This window comes from Oratosquilla oratoria, chromosome 6 (genome assembly GCF_046742065.1).
Source record: "Oratosquilla oratoria isolate Oo_2021 chromosome 6, ASM4674206v1, whole genome shotgun sequence".
Classification (NCBI taxonomy): domain Eukaryota; kingdom Metazoa; phylum Arthropoda; class Malacostraca; order Stomatopoda; family Squillidae; genus Oratosquilla; species Oratosquilla oratoria.
In genome coordinates, this window is record NC_134782.1 from 46,489,530 (window position 1) to 46,507,569 (window position 18,040).

Genomic DNA, 18,040 nt, shown 5'->3' on the forward strand with positions numbered 1-18,040 from the left:
TGGAGCTGTTCTGATATTGGCAATAGCAGCTTAGCAAAGCGCTCACATACGCAGAGAGCCATTATAAACCGATGTGTTGTCACGGCAATTAGCATTTGTGAAGCCTTTGATGATGCTGTGTGATCTTTCCGGTCACATATTTCTTCCAAAGTGTTTAAAATTAATTGGTAGAATTCCTTGAAAAGAATAATACTGTCGAGGCGTTCAGACCATCTGGTTCCACATAGAGATAACGTCTTGTGAGATTACCCATATGCAGAAGACTGCTTCTGTTCAAACACTTCCCCTGAAAACATAGACTAGTGGCCCAATATTGGACAAGTATTGGCCCATTTGCTACCAATATACGCCAACCTAGGGCCAATGTTGGCCCACTAAATCATGCTGCCAGGGTTGGTGTCAAATTCTCTCATCTTCTTGGCACTGGCACACATGAAGTTGATTTCCTTAACTGTTCCCAAACAGTTATTGACATCTTGCACCTTTGCAGTTTGACACACTACCAGACAGAAGACATGACTGCTGCAATGGGTGATTTTTTTCCCCTTATGTGTGCTTGAGCGCCGTTTCTATCTCCATTAATTGTTATACATGCATAGCACACCTGATCTCTCAGAAGGCTGAGATCCAAATCATATTCCTTAAACTTGGAAACAAATGTCTCTGTTATTGCTTTGCCAGTTCCATCAGTGGCCTCCTCAGATCCTAGGAAGTCCTCGTGAATATTTCCCTTCATGTGTACATATCTTACCAGAAGGGCTAATTAATAGTTTATAAAGATCGTATGTCTCACGATCTACGGCTCCATCATTGGATGCAGTTTCATGTCATGTCCAGGACCGACTCTATGTATAAGACTATGTATGTATATGTATGTATATGTATATATATGTATATATATATATATATATATATATATATATATATATATATATATATACATATATATCAGTGACATAGTGATATACATTAATGTACTTACCGCTATGTAAAAATACGAGACGAAAAACAATTTAACAAGCGCACACCAGACAATGAGCGGTTAGTGTATTTCATTTTTTACAAGGAAGAAAATTTCGGAGGGGGGCCTTGGCCCCTCTCACCCCCCCCCCCCTGGATGCGCCCCCTGCACTGTTACCATGATGATGATAGGCAAATATATTATATATGTTAGAATATTATATATATATATATATATATATATATATATATATATATATATATATATATATATATATATTATATATATATATATATATATATATATATATATATATATATATATATATATATATATATATATATATATATAATGTAAATGTACCATAATCCATATTGTTTGGTTTTACATGGAATTTCTATTCGTATAACCAGGACTAATATTGCTAAAGTCACTCCTCAATATTTACAATAGTTCTCTATATATTAGCAAATATTAAAATAAGAAAATGAAACTTTAAGGAGTAGCTATAAATTTAAATCTTCTATTGCCATGGAATAAGATTGTCTTGCAACAACTATTTTAGAATCATTACACGCTCACTTTTGATCGATCATAACCTAATTTAAAAGTCAATAGAACCCCCACAATTATTCTATCATCGTTTAGTTTGCATGCATTGGAGTCCACACCAAGATATTTGGAGCAAATTCCATATCACGGAATGTGTGACGAAACAATGGCACACGAAATGTTCCGTGGTTTTATAGGTTCGTTTCGTGTACACATTGTGAAAAAAGAACAAGATGTTTCGTTTTCTGTGCAAATATTATATTACGGAACACGGAACGGAATGCTAGCATATGTTCCGCGGGTTACGTTCTGTTCCGTTTCGTGCCCGGAACATTTTATCCCCTATTCCTCCCGTGCAAAGTAAATCACTAACAATCCCTTGCATAACCAAAGTTATGTTGTACATTATATAAGATAGATTAGGTTTGGTTAGGTTAAGCTAGGTTAGTTTTGATTGGGTTAGGTTGGTTAGGCTAAGTTAAATTGGTCTGAATTAGGTTTGAGCTAGATTTGGTTAGGTTAGGTTAGATTGGTCAGGCTCGATTAGTTAGGTTAGTTTATGCTGAGTTGGGTTGGGTCAGGATAGATTGGTTTGGTTAAGTTAGGTTAGGTTAGGTTGCGTTACGTTAGGTTAGGTTTGGTAGGGTTATCTTAAGTTATGGTTAGGTTAGGTGGATTATGTTAGGTTAGGCTTAGGTTAAGTTGGATTGGGTTAATTTACCTTCGGTTGATTTGGTTAGGTTTGGTTAGATTATGTTTGGTCAGGTTAGGTTAGATTTAGACTTGGCTTCGGTTAGGCTCGGTTAGGTTAGATCAGGTTTGGTTAGGTTATGTTAGGTCAGGTTTGATTAAGTTTTTAGTGTAGGTTAGATTGGGTGTGGTTAGGTCAGGTTGGTTAGATAAACAGTTAAATTTATTTTTCTTAGGTTAGATAAGGTTTGGTTAGGTTAGGTTTGGTTAGGTTTGGCTAGGTTAGGCTAGGTTTGGTCAAGTTATGTTTCGTTAGGTTAGGTTTAATTAGGTTGAGTTGATTTAAGTTAAGCTGGGCTAGATTTGGTTAGGTTAGGTTCGTTAGGTTAGGTAAGGTTCGGTTAATTTTGGTTAGGTTAGTTTAGATTAGGTTAGTTTGGTTATGTTTGATTGGTTTAGTTAGGTTAGTTTGGTTAGGCTAGGTTTGGTTGGTTAGGCTAGGTTAGGTTAAGTTTAAGTGCCTCTTGCACGAGGCTATTGCTCACCTAATTGGTTTCGATGAGTGAAGTATTGAGTGTACGATGGACTAGCTCTGTGCTCCTGCATTGTTGGAGTTTAATGTTGCGTACCTTTGCCTTATAGCTTCACCCAACCAACGATTTTGATAAGTGGCTTATGTGTTTCTGGTGAGAAATGTTGTGATATGAACGATGGTGTACATCATTTTCGTCGCAAATGCGTACTTTTTAAGTAATTAATTATTGAATTTATGCACTTATGCCTACATCTCACCAACGGGGTTTTTGGGTGGGGAGCACTAATAAATCGAGCAATGCGCGTTGCAAAACAGGTATTAAATGTACACAATATTGGATAAATCATCAAGTTGAACCAGTGTCTACTCACTGAAGTCACGTGATATCTCACTGCTAGGCTTGGACTGCTTGGCGAGTCACATAGGTTGTCCCGGATGGATATGTTTACTGTAAACGGTAGGTCTACTGGTCTCATCAAGGTATGAATCAAGGTTATGAGGTATGTTGCAAGACTATATCGTACATTAATTTTTAACATTACTTTTTGGTGCTATTTTAATGGAATTCTGTGTTCTTAGACAATTTAAGATGTCGACAAAACGTCATTTTCAAACCGTAGTTTATTTGTTTGTAAACAGTACGCTCGAGAAAAGCATAATTATTTCAGAATGCATACGGGTTATAAAAAGAGCCGCAATCTTTTCAAGGCTGTAGAAGCAGATTGCAAGCAAGGAAGAATGGTAAGGTTTGCATATTTATTTTGTCACTATTATCAAATTAAAGAAAATATCACGTAATCGAGTAGAAGCGTTAGGCTGCGTTTACACCAATTCATGAAGAATCAACATGAGTCACTTCAAATCATGTCGATTCGACTGGTGTAAATAGTTACGTTGAAACTAGTGTAGCGAATCAAGGTGATTCATGAATCATGTTGATTCTTCGTGAATTGAATCGATTCGATTCGCTTGGTGTAAACGAAGCGGAAGAAATTTAATAAATTCATCTCCGGAGTGAATGCTTGGGCGAGTGAAATTAAGCTTGACCCGCTAATCGGTGACTATTCCTCTGGATATTTTCATGGGAATGTTGAAACCCACTAAGACCCATTATTTCTCAGATCCCTACACTTCCCTACAATATTGCCAAAAAGCTTCACATTGTAATATTTCCATACTTACCTACACCTACTACCTTTAATAAACGGATGAATAAACCTGACGGCTTCATAACCTCGTTGGATGCAAGCAGTCTGTTTACCAACGTCCCAACACTTAGAATAGTCGAGATCATTCTAAACTATATCTATAATCACTTTGATCTCACACTACCCCCAATTCCAAGAAACACATTAGAAGAAATGCTGAACATCATCTCACGGGGTCCTCTTTGCCCAGGCCTTTATCATATGTCATCAGAAGAAAAAAATCAGGATACTGAGGTAAGCCCCTAATTGCACTGTAGATACAGATATGATATTTTTATCTGCACACATGCCCTTGATTTCTTATAAACTTTAAGATGGCGGTTACAAGAGAATTCAAGTTTTTTTTAATGTTAATGTGGATTCCAACTTGGGTGTGCACCGCAAACATGCAAATTCGCATAAATGCATGAATGGTAATGGCGAATGTTCTGCAAATTATAAAAAGGGAGTAATTATGTGTTATATTAACAGGGCTTTAAGGTGTGCTCATCTTGGCTACCCCAACATGAATTAAACACATTCGCCAAATTTTAGTGAACAATGGCTATTCTCATAACGATTTTGATCACATCATTAATAAGATGACTGACAAGTTGCTATGTAATGTAAGCTCCCCTAAGCCTATTTATTTGAATGTTTATTACCGTAACACCTACCCAGAAGTACAAATATATATATATATATATATATATATATATATATATATATACATATATATATATATATATATATATATATATATATATATATATATATATATATATATATACATATATATATATATATATATATATATATATATATATAAGATATTGTAAACAAGAACTGCAAAGTAATTAATGAGAAGGAAGAAATAAGGTTACTCTGTTATTATAACAGCCTCATATCCTGCTCCTTGGTTATCAAAAACAAATTGTTTAGCCAAGTTAAGACTACATCAAGGACAAATGTAGTGTACCAATTTCATTGTTATACCCAAGACTGCATATGTGGTGTGAATGTGGTACAGACGGGGATGCGCAGTTGGCACCCCCTGGCGGGGTCATACGGTGAGAGGCGGGAGTGCCGCTGGAACGCCAGGGCGTCGGGGGCCCCAGTGTGTGTTTGCGTGTAAGATGAGGGGGAAACAAGTGGAACTGTGCTAGGATTATGTTTACTAATAGGCAATGGTGTTACGTAAGCTAGGATAGGGAGTGATAGAAGTGTGTGTTGCGAAATGAAGGGGGATTAAAGAGTGAGGTAGAAGCAACCGAAGGAACGGTATTTCTACAGAAATCAGGTAAGTGGTCGACAATTACCTACAAGCTATCTAGGCGCCAAAGATGACCGAGACCACGAGCACCAAGGAGCCTTTCAAGATTAACAATATCACCTGAAGGCCATTTGACGGCAATGGAACCGTCGCCGGGTGGCTCAAAAAGACGGAGTCAGTGGCTGAATTAACCGGGGTCAGGCACGTCGCAAGCTATATTGCCCTTAACCTAGAGAGCGACGTGTTGGCCATCTACCTGGAAATGGCGACTAGTGATCAAGTGGATCCGGGGAGGGTAAAGAAAAGATTACAAGATGCTTTCGGTGGGACTCCGTTCGCATCGTTTAATCGGCTGCAAAGAATGCGCTGGGCTGGTGAACAGGTTGATGTTTTCGCCAACAAAATTAGAAGATTAGCTGAGATGTCTATATTCATGGGCGTAGGCTTGTATAAACTCGTTAGGATGGTGTTTGTGAGCTTCTTCCCAGATCGCATATCTGCTGGACTACAGGAAATAATGCAGTGTCGGCGAGTATGGACGAGTTGATAGCTCGTGCTAGGCTTCTCACGAGGAGAAAAAAGGATGGACTTTTGGCGGCCATAGCGACAGAGCAGCCGCCACCGGTCCACGGTTCATGATGCCAATCCGATGACGGTGGAGGAGGGAAAACGGGGAAGTCCAGGGTGACCACAGCGGATGGTGAGGGCCGCCTAGGGTCCGTTGTTATGTGTGTCGGCGACTCAGTCACTTCGCGAAGAACTGTAGAGAGGCGGATCTCATTTGTTACGAATGTAATCAGCCGGGACACATGGCTCGACACTGCAAGCAGGGAAACGGGTGAAGGGCGGCCGCCACGCAAGCAGCCGCCGAGGAAATGTAAGGACGCCGTCCAGCCATATGCCGATTGTGGATGTCTGGTTGAAAGGAAGAAGCGCGAGGGCTCTAATAGATTTCGGGTGTTCAACCACGATTGTAACGATCGGCGTGGTTCAAGAATTTAGACAGGGAGATTTGGCCCTGATGACAGTCGATGGAAGGGAGACAAAATGCGAAGGGGACCAGCAAATTGAAATTACGGTGGAGGGCATCTCGATATGACTAAGAATGCTTGTCACATGGACGGTCATAGAGGGAATTGACGTGGTGCTGGGAATGGATGCAATCTGGCACATCTGTAGGTTAAAACATGCTCTTTAAGATAGGCACAATTGCCAACACGAAAGTAAAAAACGGTGGCCATAATACAAGATTGCATCCAATATAAAAAATTAATTATTGCGATGAACAGGAAATAAATTCCATTATATTCAGTATTACTCATTATGCAGTTTTTATACAAATAGCCATATATTCAGGTTATACAGGTTTCATCATCAATCAAATGCACGGACAGACACAAAGGGAAGTACAAGGAAGGGCTGACTTCTTAGTTTTGCACTGTCACTTTTTGAGTGTTTGGCATTGTTCTGCTATGGCTCTTAGTTCAGTCCAGTGAATAGCCAATGTACCATCGTCATTATTTTTCCAGCCCCAGGTGACAGGTGATGGCAGTGCTGGCTTCGTCTAGAGAGCCTGGCCTCATATGTGCCCCACCTGATATGTAGCTTGTCAGACATGCTGGATCAAAGCTCCTTGCATGGGTGAGATTGCATCATAGGGTCTGTTCTTTTCTGCAAACATGATTTTCCAGGCTTTACTTACAGACAACTTCGAACAGGATTGATTATACAGTAAAGCAACGAATCATTCTATTACTCGCAGACGTCTAGCAAAATGTGTTATTGGCTTGAGGAAAAATGTCCCAGGTTTGAAAGAAGGATTTTTTGCCTCTTATTTAAAGGCACTCACTGTGTCACACCCAGTCACTGCATGGAAAAATGATAAGCCACAGGCCTTCTCTCCAAGCTGTGGACTATGGTGTGGACTATACTGTGGACTGGTAACCACTTCCTGCTTTTACCCACTCCATACGCAACCCACAAGTGGTCTAGACCACTTCTCTTCAAAACATGGAATGCTACCACTGCTATGATGAGTATATCAATGTCATTCGCAAGGATGGTTGCTCTAGTGATGTAGCTGTGATTCACAGCATTCATGACATGGACAAAAATCCTAGTGTCAGCTTCTTCATGGGAACAGTCGGTTATGTCTTCCATCATGTGTTTTACCTCCCTATTTTCTTGGCTCCTCCTGGATGATGGTTAAGGGTATAAAATCCAGTTGCTTCTAGAGGAAGTCCTGCACTTCCGATGATTTGACTGTTGTAGGTGCTAGAAGGGACAAGAAAGTTCAGCAGGGTTCCAGCATTTGAAACAGTCAAATCACCAGTTGGATTGGGAAACAGCTGATCTCATTTTTTAATCTGGCTGTAGGTTCTGGAGGAAGATGGTAGAATCCACCCAAATAGATTATTACTCCCATGGTCTCTGGACAACATATCCATACTTGACGAGATAAACACCATATGAGGACGGAGCCTTTATTTGTACGACGTTTCGCTTATTACAGCTGTAATACAGCGAAACGTCGTACAAATAAACGCTCCGTCCTCATATGGTGTTTATCTCGTCAATCTTGTCGGCAAACTGCCACTTTTAAGCATATCCATACTTACAGTCACGAATATTATCTCTGGAAATATATTCTAATACTTCAGTTTCAACACCCCCAAACACCCCATCAATCCATCCCACCCATAACCCCCCCCCCATGTTCACTCCCTCCACCTCTGCCTTCCACACCCCCACCAAACCCTCCCCACCCACTCCCTCCACATGTTCAAACCAACCCAACACTCTTCCATCAACTCTACCTCCCAACCCCCCTGCCCTCCACTCCATCCAGCCCACAAACCCCCACCACACTTCTCAGGCACCTCACCTCAAGCACACCCAAACTCCTCTTCTTCCCTCCCATACTCCATACTCCCACACAGTATTGTCAGTACAATCGCCCCCTCACACAATCTCATGAATCCACTCACAAATGTCCACCTCTCATTACACCCTTCAATCCCCCAAGGTACCCACCTGCCCCTCCCAATCCACACTCCACTCCCATCCCTCCCTCCCACCACACAGATGGCCAAGTATCCATAGCCATCCACCTCCTCCAGCATCTTTTCCCCAACACTCACTTCCAACTTGCCATCCACTCCCTTTGCACATCTCATCACCTCCTCTCCACCTGATTCACCTCCCCTTCCTCTCACAATTTCCTTCCACACCCACCTTCAACCTCCTTCCCTCACATACCCTCTCAAACTCTGTCACCAACTTTCTTAATTCCTCCCCCGATCCCACCACAAGTGCAATGTCATCAGCAAACAACAACTGGCCCATTTCCCACTCCTCTCCACCCTTTTCATCTCCAATCTTCGGCCCACTTGCACCACCTCATCCATATATAAATTGAACAACCATGTGACATAACACATCCCTGGCAAAGTCCCACCTTTACCTCAAACCACTCACTCTCTCCATTTCTAATTCTAAAATAGGCTACTGTACTACTCTCGTAAAAACTCTTGACTGATCTTAACAGCCCTCCTCCTATCCTATATATCGGTAATACCTCCACACAGTGCCCTCCCATCTACTGTCATAAGTCTTTTCCAAATCCATAAAGGCCAAAAAAACATCCCTACCTTTCCCTAAGGATTTCTCACATATCTGCCCCACCACAAAAACCTGATCCACACAACCCTCACCTTCCCAAACCCATACTGTTCCCCACCAGCCACTCCCTCCATTCCTCTTGATCAAAACTCCCATAAGCCCCCCAGTTGCATTCAACAAACTGATCCCTCCAAAACTAGTACAATCACACCAGTCCCCCTTTCCTCTGCAAAGTGGAACTACAAAGGCACTCCTCCAGCCCTCCAGTATTCTACCCTCTTCCAGATAAACCCCAAACAACCTCACCAGCCAGTCCACCATCACCACACCTATTCCCAGACTCCCCATAAGACACCCACCCAACCCAGGCACCCACCTACTCTCATCACTTTAATAACCAGCCCCACCTTTTCTTATTTCTCTTCCATTTTTCTCATTCATTACTGTCACTTTCCCAGCACCTCCCATTGCAATCACACCTCTCACTCCATCCTCCCCCACATCCAGCAACTCCGTAAAATACTACACCCATCCCTCTCTCACCACTGCCTCCTCCACCATCATCCATCTGCACCCTCTACCTCCTCTCCACTTCATTCGCCTTCCTTTCCTCTCACAATTTCTTTCCAGAACATCCCCCAATTACTTTCAAAATTTTCTATCACTCCCACCCCATTTCACATCTGCTCTCCTTTCTGCCTCCCCCATCACATTCTCCACCTTTCCTCTCCCTTCTTCACACCATATGACTGAAGATTATATCATTCACACTATCAAACATAGAGCAAAAATGTTTATTAGATTATTGAGTAAAGTAACTACAAATCAACTCGTATAGAGTATGAAAATTGGAAGGGGTCTGTAGGACTACCAACAGTACTGAGCTGAACAGCAGAAATTGAGTGTAATTTCTTATTGGAAAGGAATATAGTCCTATAGAATAGACCCCTTATGGAGGTCAATTGGAAGGGGTCCTCATCCAAATGACTTTTGCAAAGGGTTTAGGCCCTATACGATACTTACTCATTCATTGGTTCTTCATTACCCATTGGTTCATTGTTCTGGATGTACTTCCAAGAGCTGATCTCCAACACATGCCAATCAAGACGGTTAGCCTAGAATCCATCATGATCAATGATACTGTCCAACTTGTCTAATTTTATGACTACTGCTGACTGCTCATGGAAACAAAAACACTTTTCACACCCATTCCCACTGGGTGGCACTGTCCACAGGTGCACCTGTAAAAAATCAATAAAGTCATGGTTATGTCTATAGCCACAGCACCAATTAATTGATAAATTAATACTAAGAATAAAATAATGTTCTAGTTTCATCTTAGGCCTAACCTATCCTTAGACATACCAGTCAGTATTTCCTATTATTTCTGTCCTGCACCCCTGGTTTTTCCCTTCCTGAACCTATTCCTCCCCACTTTCTTCACTATTATGGTTGGACTTCCCATTTTCATCATCAGCATTAAGAAGATCGTCTTGGACATGTTCAGTTATTTCCTAATCATCTTTTGATGTTTAGCATTGTATTATAGGTTCAAACATATATGACTGGATGGATAATGAATGAACTACACTGTCTAACTCCTTTTTCAGATTCAGTTAAATTCTGTGACATTTTTCAGTTGAAACCATGAATTTATATGTAATAATAAAGTCTAAGGTGCTATTATCTAAATACAATGTTTGACTACTATGACATCATGCCGATGCCATCTAGTGGGCAAAAATGTAACTGAATGAATGGCTGTGTGTGTCATGTGATCTTCAGAAATCCGTTCTTATAAACACTTATTTCAATCAAATTATGACTCGTAATGGTGGAATCAAATGGGATAGTTTACAAAACCATTTCTTAATTGGAGTGCATGGTTTAGAACAGGGGTTCTCATTAGGGGTGAAATTCACCCCCAGGGGGGAATTTTGGGATTTCTGGGGGTGATTTGTGACCACAGTCAGCTTACGGGGTGAGGAAAGCAATTATAGGTTTTGGCCTATCTGGCCTGTCACCTGGGCTGGATTTATACTAATTTGGGAAAAATATATACTAATTTGGAAAAAATAAAAAGGGTTTTTAGTAATATTTGCATATTATTTAGAATGCACCTTTTGAAACAGACAATCTTGGAAAGGAGGGGGGAATGACATCCTGACAAATGGTGAAAGGGGTGAATGGGCCAAGTAAGGCTGAGAACCCCTGGTTTAGAAAGATTATTTCCTCTATTGCATTCTGACCTTTAATTTTGCAAAATTTCATTACAGATAGTACTTCTGCCATTCTCATGCCAAAAAGATGATTGCTGTGTGGGCGTCGATCATAGCCTTGGTGGTTAGGTGGGCCAAAGAGGACTTGGGATATTGGGGTCTTTGTGTAACTCTTGATGCAGAAAAGATATATCAACAATACCATTGGATGTCTAGACCAGGGGTTCTTAACCTTTTTTCTCCAATTCCCCACTTTTTAGTGAGCCAACTCTCCATTTTCCACCACAGCATCGGTCTTTGACAAATTCGATTTTAACCCATGCAGTGTTTAGTATGTAAATATACGCTTTGCTTTTTTGTGCCATTTTACGGCCCTTAATTTTTGTTTGCATATATTAGATTTCTAAGTAACAGTTATCACATTCCCCACTTGGCAACTCCGCCATTCCCCACCAGTGGGGAATTCTCCACAGGTTAAGAACCACTGCTCAAGAGGGAAGTGTCCACTTTCCCCATACTCATTATATGAATGCTACAGAAAACTGTGCTGATGCGAAGGACTATGTTGTGTGTGGGATCCAGTATTCAGGGGGCTGGTGAGATGGACGAGGCGGGTTGGTGGGTATCTTGCTTGGGCAAGGTAGCTTGATAAGAACTGAGGTCGTTTGTGGGGTTGAGCTAGATTTAACCTAACCAAGCCTATCCCAACCAAACCATAACCTAACCCAACCTGACCAAACTGAACCAAACCTAACTTCCACTAACCTACCTAACCAAACCAAACCCAATCCCTAACCCAGTGGTTCCCAAACTGTGGGTAAATTACCCCCTGGGGGGAGGTAACAAATTTTAGGGGGTAATGGAGGGCTGACAAAAAAAATTAAAATTTAATTAAATAAAATAAAATCAAGAAAACATTACGGTACCGGCATTAGGATTAAGGTCAACTTAGTACGTATAATTGTAAAACTGAAAAAAAAAAGGTTGGGAACCACTGCCCTAACCGAACTAAACTAACCAACCCCCTAACCTAACCAAACAAAATCTGATATAACCAAACCTAAATTAAACCTAACCTATCATATCAAACCTAGCCCTAACCCAACCAAACCTAACAAACCCTAACCCAACCAAACCTAAATTTTCAATCCTAACCTAATAAAAATATGACCTAACATAATCAAACCTAATCTAACCAACCCTAATGTAACTAAACTTAATCTAACGAACCCTAACATAACCAAAAAAGAAAAAAAACTTGCCTAACTAAACCTAATCTAACCAATCAAACTTAACCAAGCCTAGCCTAACCTAACCAAAATAAACCTAACCTAACCAAAACAAACCTAACCCAACTTAACAAAACCTAACATAATCAACCCAACCTAAACTAGCCATACCAAATCTAATCCAAATAACCCAAACTACACCTAACCTTAACCAAACATAATCAAATAAAACCTAACTTAGATAAAAAATTAACCAAAGATAACCCAACTTAATCTAAACTAACCTAACAAAACCTAAACTAACCTAACCCAACCTAAACCAAACATAACCAACCCTAACCTAACCCAACCTAAAATCACAACCAAATCAAATCTAACCTAACCAAAACTAACCCAACCTTATCCTAACCTATCCTAACCAAACCCTAATCACCCCACAACCTCACTAACCCTAACGTAACCTAGTAAAACAAACTAAACTAACATAAAATAACCAAACCTAAAAAAAAACAACTAACACACACAAACCTAACCAAATCTCTAACTTAACCTAACCAAATCTAACCTACCTCAACCAAATCAAACCTGATGTAACCAAAACTAACCAAATATAATCTACCCATCTAAACCTAACCAAACATAATCTAACTTAACCTAACCAATGCAAACCTAACCCTATCCTAACCAAACCTAACTAAACTAACATACCCCAAACCAAACATAGCCTAATGAACCAAACTGAACCTAAACTAACCAAACAAAACTAACCTAACCTAACCCAACCTTATTTAACTTATCCTAACCAACTTAACCAATATAATCTAAGATAACCTAACCAAATGTGCCCAATGCTACACAAAGAGAAAACCAACCTAACCAATCCCCTAAACAAAATAAACCTAATCTGACCTAACCAAACTTAACCTAACAAAACAAACCTAACCCAACACAAACCTGACCAAAGCAAACATAACCTTAACCACTTCGATATGATGGCACCTATGCATGCGTCATGAGGCACAAGTGGGTATGTGTGGCAAGTCCTTTCTTAACGAGTTAAACACCTTTCTTGCTTAGTTATTGTATATATCTATTGTATATATATCTCCTTTATTGTATATGTAATACTTCTTTATTATACATGAGTACTTAATATCAACATATATTTATTGTAAATGTTTTGTATAAGTAAGCCTATGCAGTCATTTCATTATATAAGTGCGCTATACACAATTATATAACCGATTATATATACATCATTAGGCGACAGGCATACCTTACAAGCATAGCATTAAGGTACTAACGTTACCCTTAACCATTTTGCATGCATATTCCTTATTATATGTAATTGTTCTCTTGTTTCTGTATATTCTTATGTATATACCTAGATGTGTTTGTATGTATTGTTTTGCCTGGTTTTTTTCTCCCTCTGGTAACAGTGTACCAGGAAAGTGGGCCACGGGAGCGTGCCTTCAGCATCCGCCTGGAGGCAAATCACTTTCTACCATACTTGTATGTAGACCTACGTAATAAACTCCCAACAGAAAAACAGTGTGTTTACACTTAATCACATATGCAAGGATGTCGGCACTGGCGTCTCGATTATATTTTTTGTAGTTGTACATGTGATAATTGTTTTTTTTTTTTATATCATAGTTTTTTATATTATAGTTTTTTATATATAGTTTTTTATATAATTATTATTATTTTATTATTATAATGATTTTTTCCGCATCCGACCTAGATATGGACCAAAAGGTCTCCTGTCGGCATGCTCCACCTTTGTAATCCTTTGTAATCCTTTGTAATTGTTATTGGGAATCTTAGTGTTTACCTTAATACGGTAAACTTTCCCTCAAACTGTTGTTTTCTTCTATTAAAGAGCCTTTCCTGAAACTTCGCATCACGCCTATCGTACATACATATACCAAAGGCTTTTTCCCCCTACACGAGGGGTAGCCAAAAAAAAAGGCATGGAAACCACTCCCACCCATTCCATTTCCTATATATTCCACTCCCCCTCCATTCTCCTCAACTCCCTCTTATCTTTAAATAAGATACGATTAAACTTCCCTCCTTGTTATTTTGTTTATTAAATCTATGTAAATATTTTGGTTTAATAAATCGGGATTTAACTTTGAGAAATTACTTAAAGTAAATATTAACCCGTGGCTTTATGAGCTTTTTTCGAACTCGTTTGAGTCCCTTGGAAGACTATACGCACCAAGATCTAAGAAAATAAGAATATAAGGTCTAACCACTTCCGACCGAATTTCGAGGGAGTTGGCGCAGCGGGCCCGTGAACGTCACCAGGCTGCTCAAAGTGGGGTTAGCGGGTCCTATAGCTGTCAGAGTGTCAGTTGAAGCTGGTCCGTCGTTCAAAAATGACGTTGCCTTCGCTCGCACTGCTCCACGCAATTAGTTATATTCTGACAAATATTATATAAAATATATATATAAATATATATAAAATATTATAGTTCCTGTCTATATATATGAATATATGATATATAATATATATATATATAATATATATGAATATATGATATATAATATATATATATATATAATATATAAAATATTATAGTTCCTGTCTTCCTTGGCGTTTCACAGTTTTCTTCAGTGTATCACAAAGAGAAAATGGACTCAGCCAAATGACGTCAGAAGCTGCGCAGAAGAATACCAACGGTCTGACCTGTATATTTAGACCTTGATACGCACTAACGTCGGAACAATCGTCAGATTACCCTGAGCTCAGGACCAAAGGATCACGTCTTCGGTTCAGAAGGCCTTCAAGATATCGTATTTCTAAATCAACTACTTTTGGAGAATCTACGCAGGTTAAAACAAAGGTGACCGGTAAGTTCTCAAATATAACTACTGGATTATCAAACCGTAGTTTTCATATACACAAGTTACCCCCGGACTCTGTTGACCGGTTTGATTACGTTTTCTTTGTTTATTATTACTCAGAGTAAAAGAGAATAATTAATACAGCAGTGACTTTATATTTTATAATGTGAGTAGTGTCAATTGATTCTTCGCACGAGAATTCGAGTCTTACTGAAGTGGTTAAAAAGAAAAAGAAAAATTAAGCTAACCAGACCTAGCAATGTAAGGGCATGTATTGTGCATATCTCATATTTTCATTAGAACAATCTAATTTTCAATCAAATGAAATGCAAAAATGGTGATCCACACTGACTGACAAAATATGGTTTTGATAAAATGGCCATTTGAAGATTTGGAAATGCCACACTAAATAAAACTGCATCATCTAAAAAAAACCTTGCTGATCGAGTGACTTATTTGCACCTTCTCTCCCTGTATTCATTACAACAATCCAAATTACATTATGTTCATGGTTGATAAAGTATAGTTTGAGTAAGTAAAGGGCATGTTCCAAAATACAAAGGAAATGAGGAAAAATCTGACGTAAATCTTTTAACACATAAATTATAGAGATATACCTGACATGTAAATCATCAAAATCTGTTACAGGTCTAAACAAAAAATAGGTAAATAAAAATAAATCCGTGGAAGCAGATGGATTTAGACTAATGGTGTTAAAGTTTCTTTGTGTCGTGAACACAATGTTTCATTTAATGTTATGGACCACTAGTTTTCAAACATGGAGCCCATGATTCATAAAGAATAAAGTCTGTAAAATCAGGAAGACAGTCTTGAAAACTAATAAATATTCCACGATAGTAGATGAGTGTACAGATTTATCCACTAACAAACTATAAGTCATTGCTATAGGAGTAGTGAACACAGAGAAAGTTATTGTTTATGATGGGTTTCTGCAATTGTTGGGTATAGAAAAATCAAATACTAAAGGATTATTTAATTTTCTAATATATTTTCTTAGACAAATCGTATTCCTTTTTGAAAATATGTTTGGCATTACTGCTGACAATCCATCCGTCTTGGAGCCTTAAAAACAAAACTTCCTGAAAAAGTACCTGATCTATTCATTATTGGATGTATTTGCCACTCTTTGTATTTGTGCTCCTCTACAGCCTATCTCAAATTCCCAAAACCTGTAGAGGACTGTCACATCCTTAGCTTGAATAGAATCCTGTGGTTGTGTTGTGTCACGCCCATGCGTGAATAAAGTCTCCTGTTTGTATTTTCTATGCACGCCTTGCGTGAATATGATGTATAGTTTATATCATAATGTGTATTTCGTAAAATGTTAAACATTACGCAATGTTGGGGCGCGCTTATATGTAGTGTCAGATGTAGTGTCAAGTTCAGAAACGTAACATAATTTAGCGGGAAAGCTCATTCTGCTTTCCCATTGGTTGGAGATATTTAAATTACCTACTTTGCATACGTTTTGTCATCCCAGAAACGTAAACTCGCATTCCCGGACTATATAAGGCGAGGCAGAGAGCGACCTGAGACACACAGAATCAACAGAGAAGAGTAGAGATCCAGAATGAAAAAAGAACGGAGAAGACAAGAAAATAGGCAGATGCCCAGGGCCCATCTGAATCTACGTAGAAATTATTCTACATTCGTCGATTATGACAACTCCGCTAAACCAAGTCCTTTGGACCACAAACATTGCCCATCTCAACACGAAGTCCACAACCTTCGTGTTTATCCGAACTGTTTCGCACATCTCCAGACTGCTGCTGGAGTAAATGCGACTCGACACTCGTACGTATTCCCGACTACCAAAAGAATCCCCAACCAGAAGTTATCGCGCATCAGCCTCACTTCAAACTACTCATTTGTTCTCGAGACTGGAGAATGCGACTTCTTTTACCAGGTATCAAAACTCGTTTACACCATAATCAAGACTTCGTTTCGAACTAATGATTTATATAGCTTGTTAATGAGAGATGGCCTTTTGAAGTCAAAAGATCATGCAATCGGTCCTGGAATCTTATTTGCTTTCTCAGAGGCTGAAATACACTGCCTAGATGATTTGAGATCGTTAATGACAATTACGCAGAGATCCTTTTCACTATCCACTTTTGTTAACGAATTTCCAAATAACTTGTAATTGTACTTACTGTTATTCTTACCTATGTGCATAACCTTGCATTTACTTATGTTAAATATCATTAGCCACTCTTCAGACTATTGCTGTAGTTTATCTAGATATTCCTGAATATCTAATTGGTTTAAGTGATCATTTGCCATTCTGCACAGTTTTGTATCATCAGTAAATTTGGAGACAATAGATTTTAGCCCGTGATCTATATCATATACACTATGAATAGAAGTGGCCCAAGAACGGAACCCTGAGGAACTCTACTCGTAACATTTTTCCATCTAGAAGTTTTGCCATTTAGAACAACTCTGTTTTGTCTCGTTCAACTAATTACTGGTCCAACTTAATAGGCTACCACTTATTTCGCGTGAAGCTAATTTAATACATAGTCATTCGCGGGGGACGGTATCAAAATCGTTGGCAAAGTCTAGATATATTTATATTGTTTTTTCTAATATAATTCGAGGTCACTGTGTTGTAGAATTCGAGTAAGTTAATCACGCAAGAACGTTTCCGTCTGAAACCATGCTGGCTATTATCTATCAAACAGTTACTTTCTAAATGATAGTTTCCATCATTTTTCCTACGATTGAAGTCAAGCCTATAGGCCTGTAGTTATTTGTTTTTTCTTTTATTTGTTTTTTGTCACGTTTTTTAACTAACAGCAAAAATATAAGAAAATGAGCTGGGAGAATTTAAAAACAAAGGAAAGACATTCACGAAGGATAAATAGATACCGAATTCGAAAATACAGATTAAGGAAAT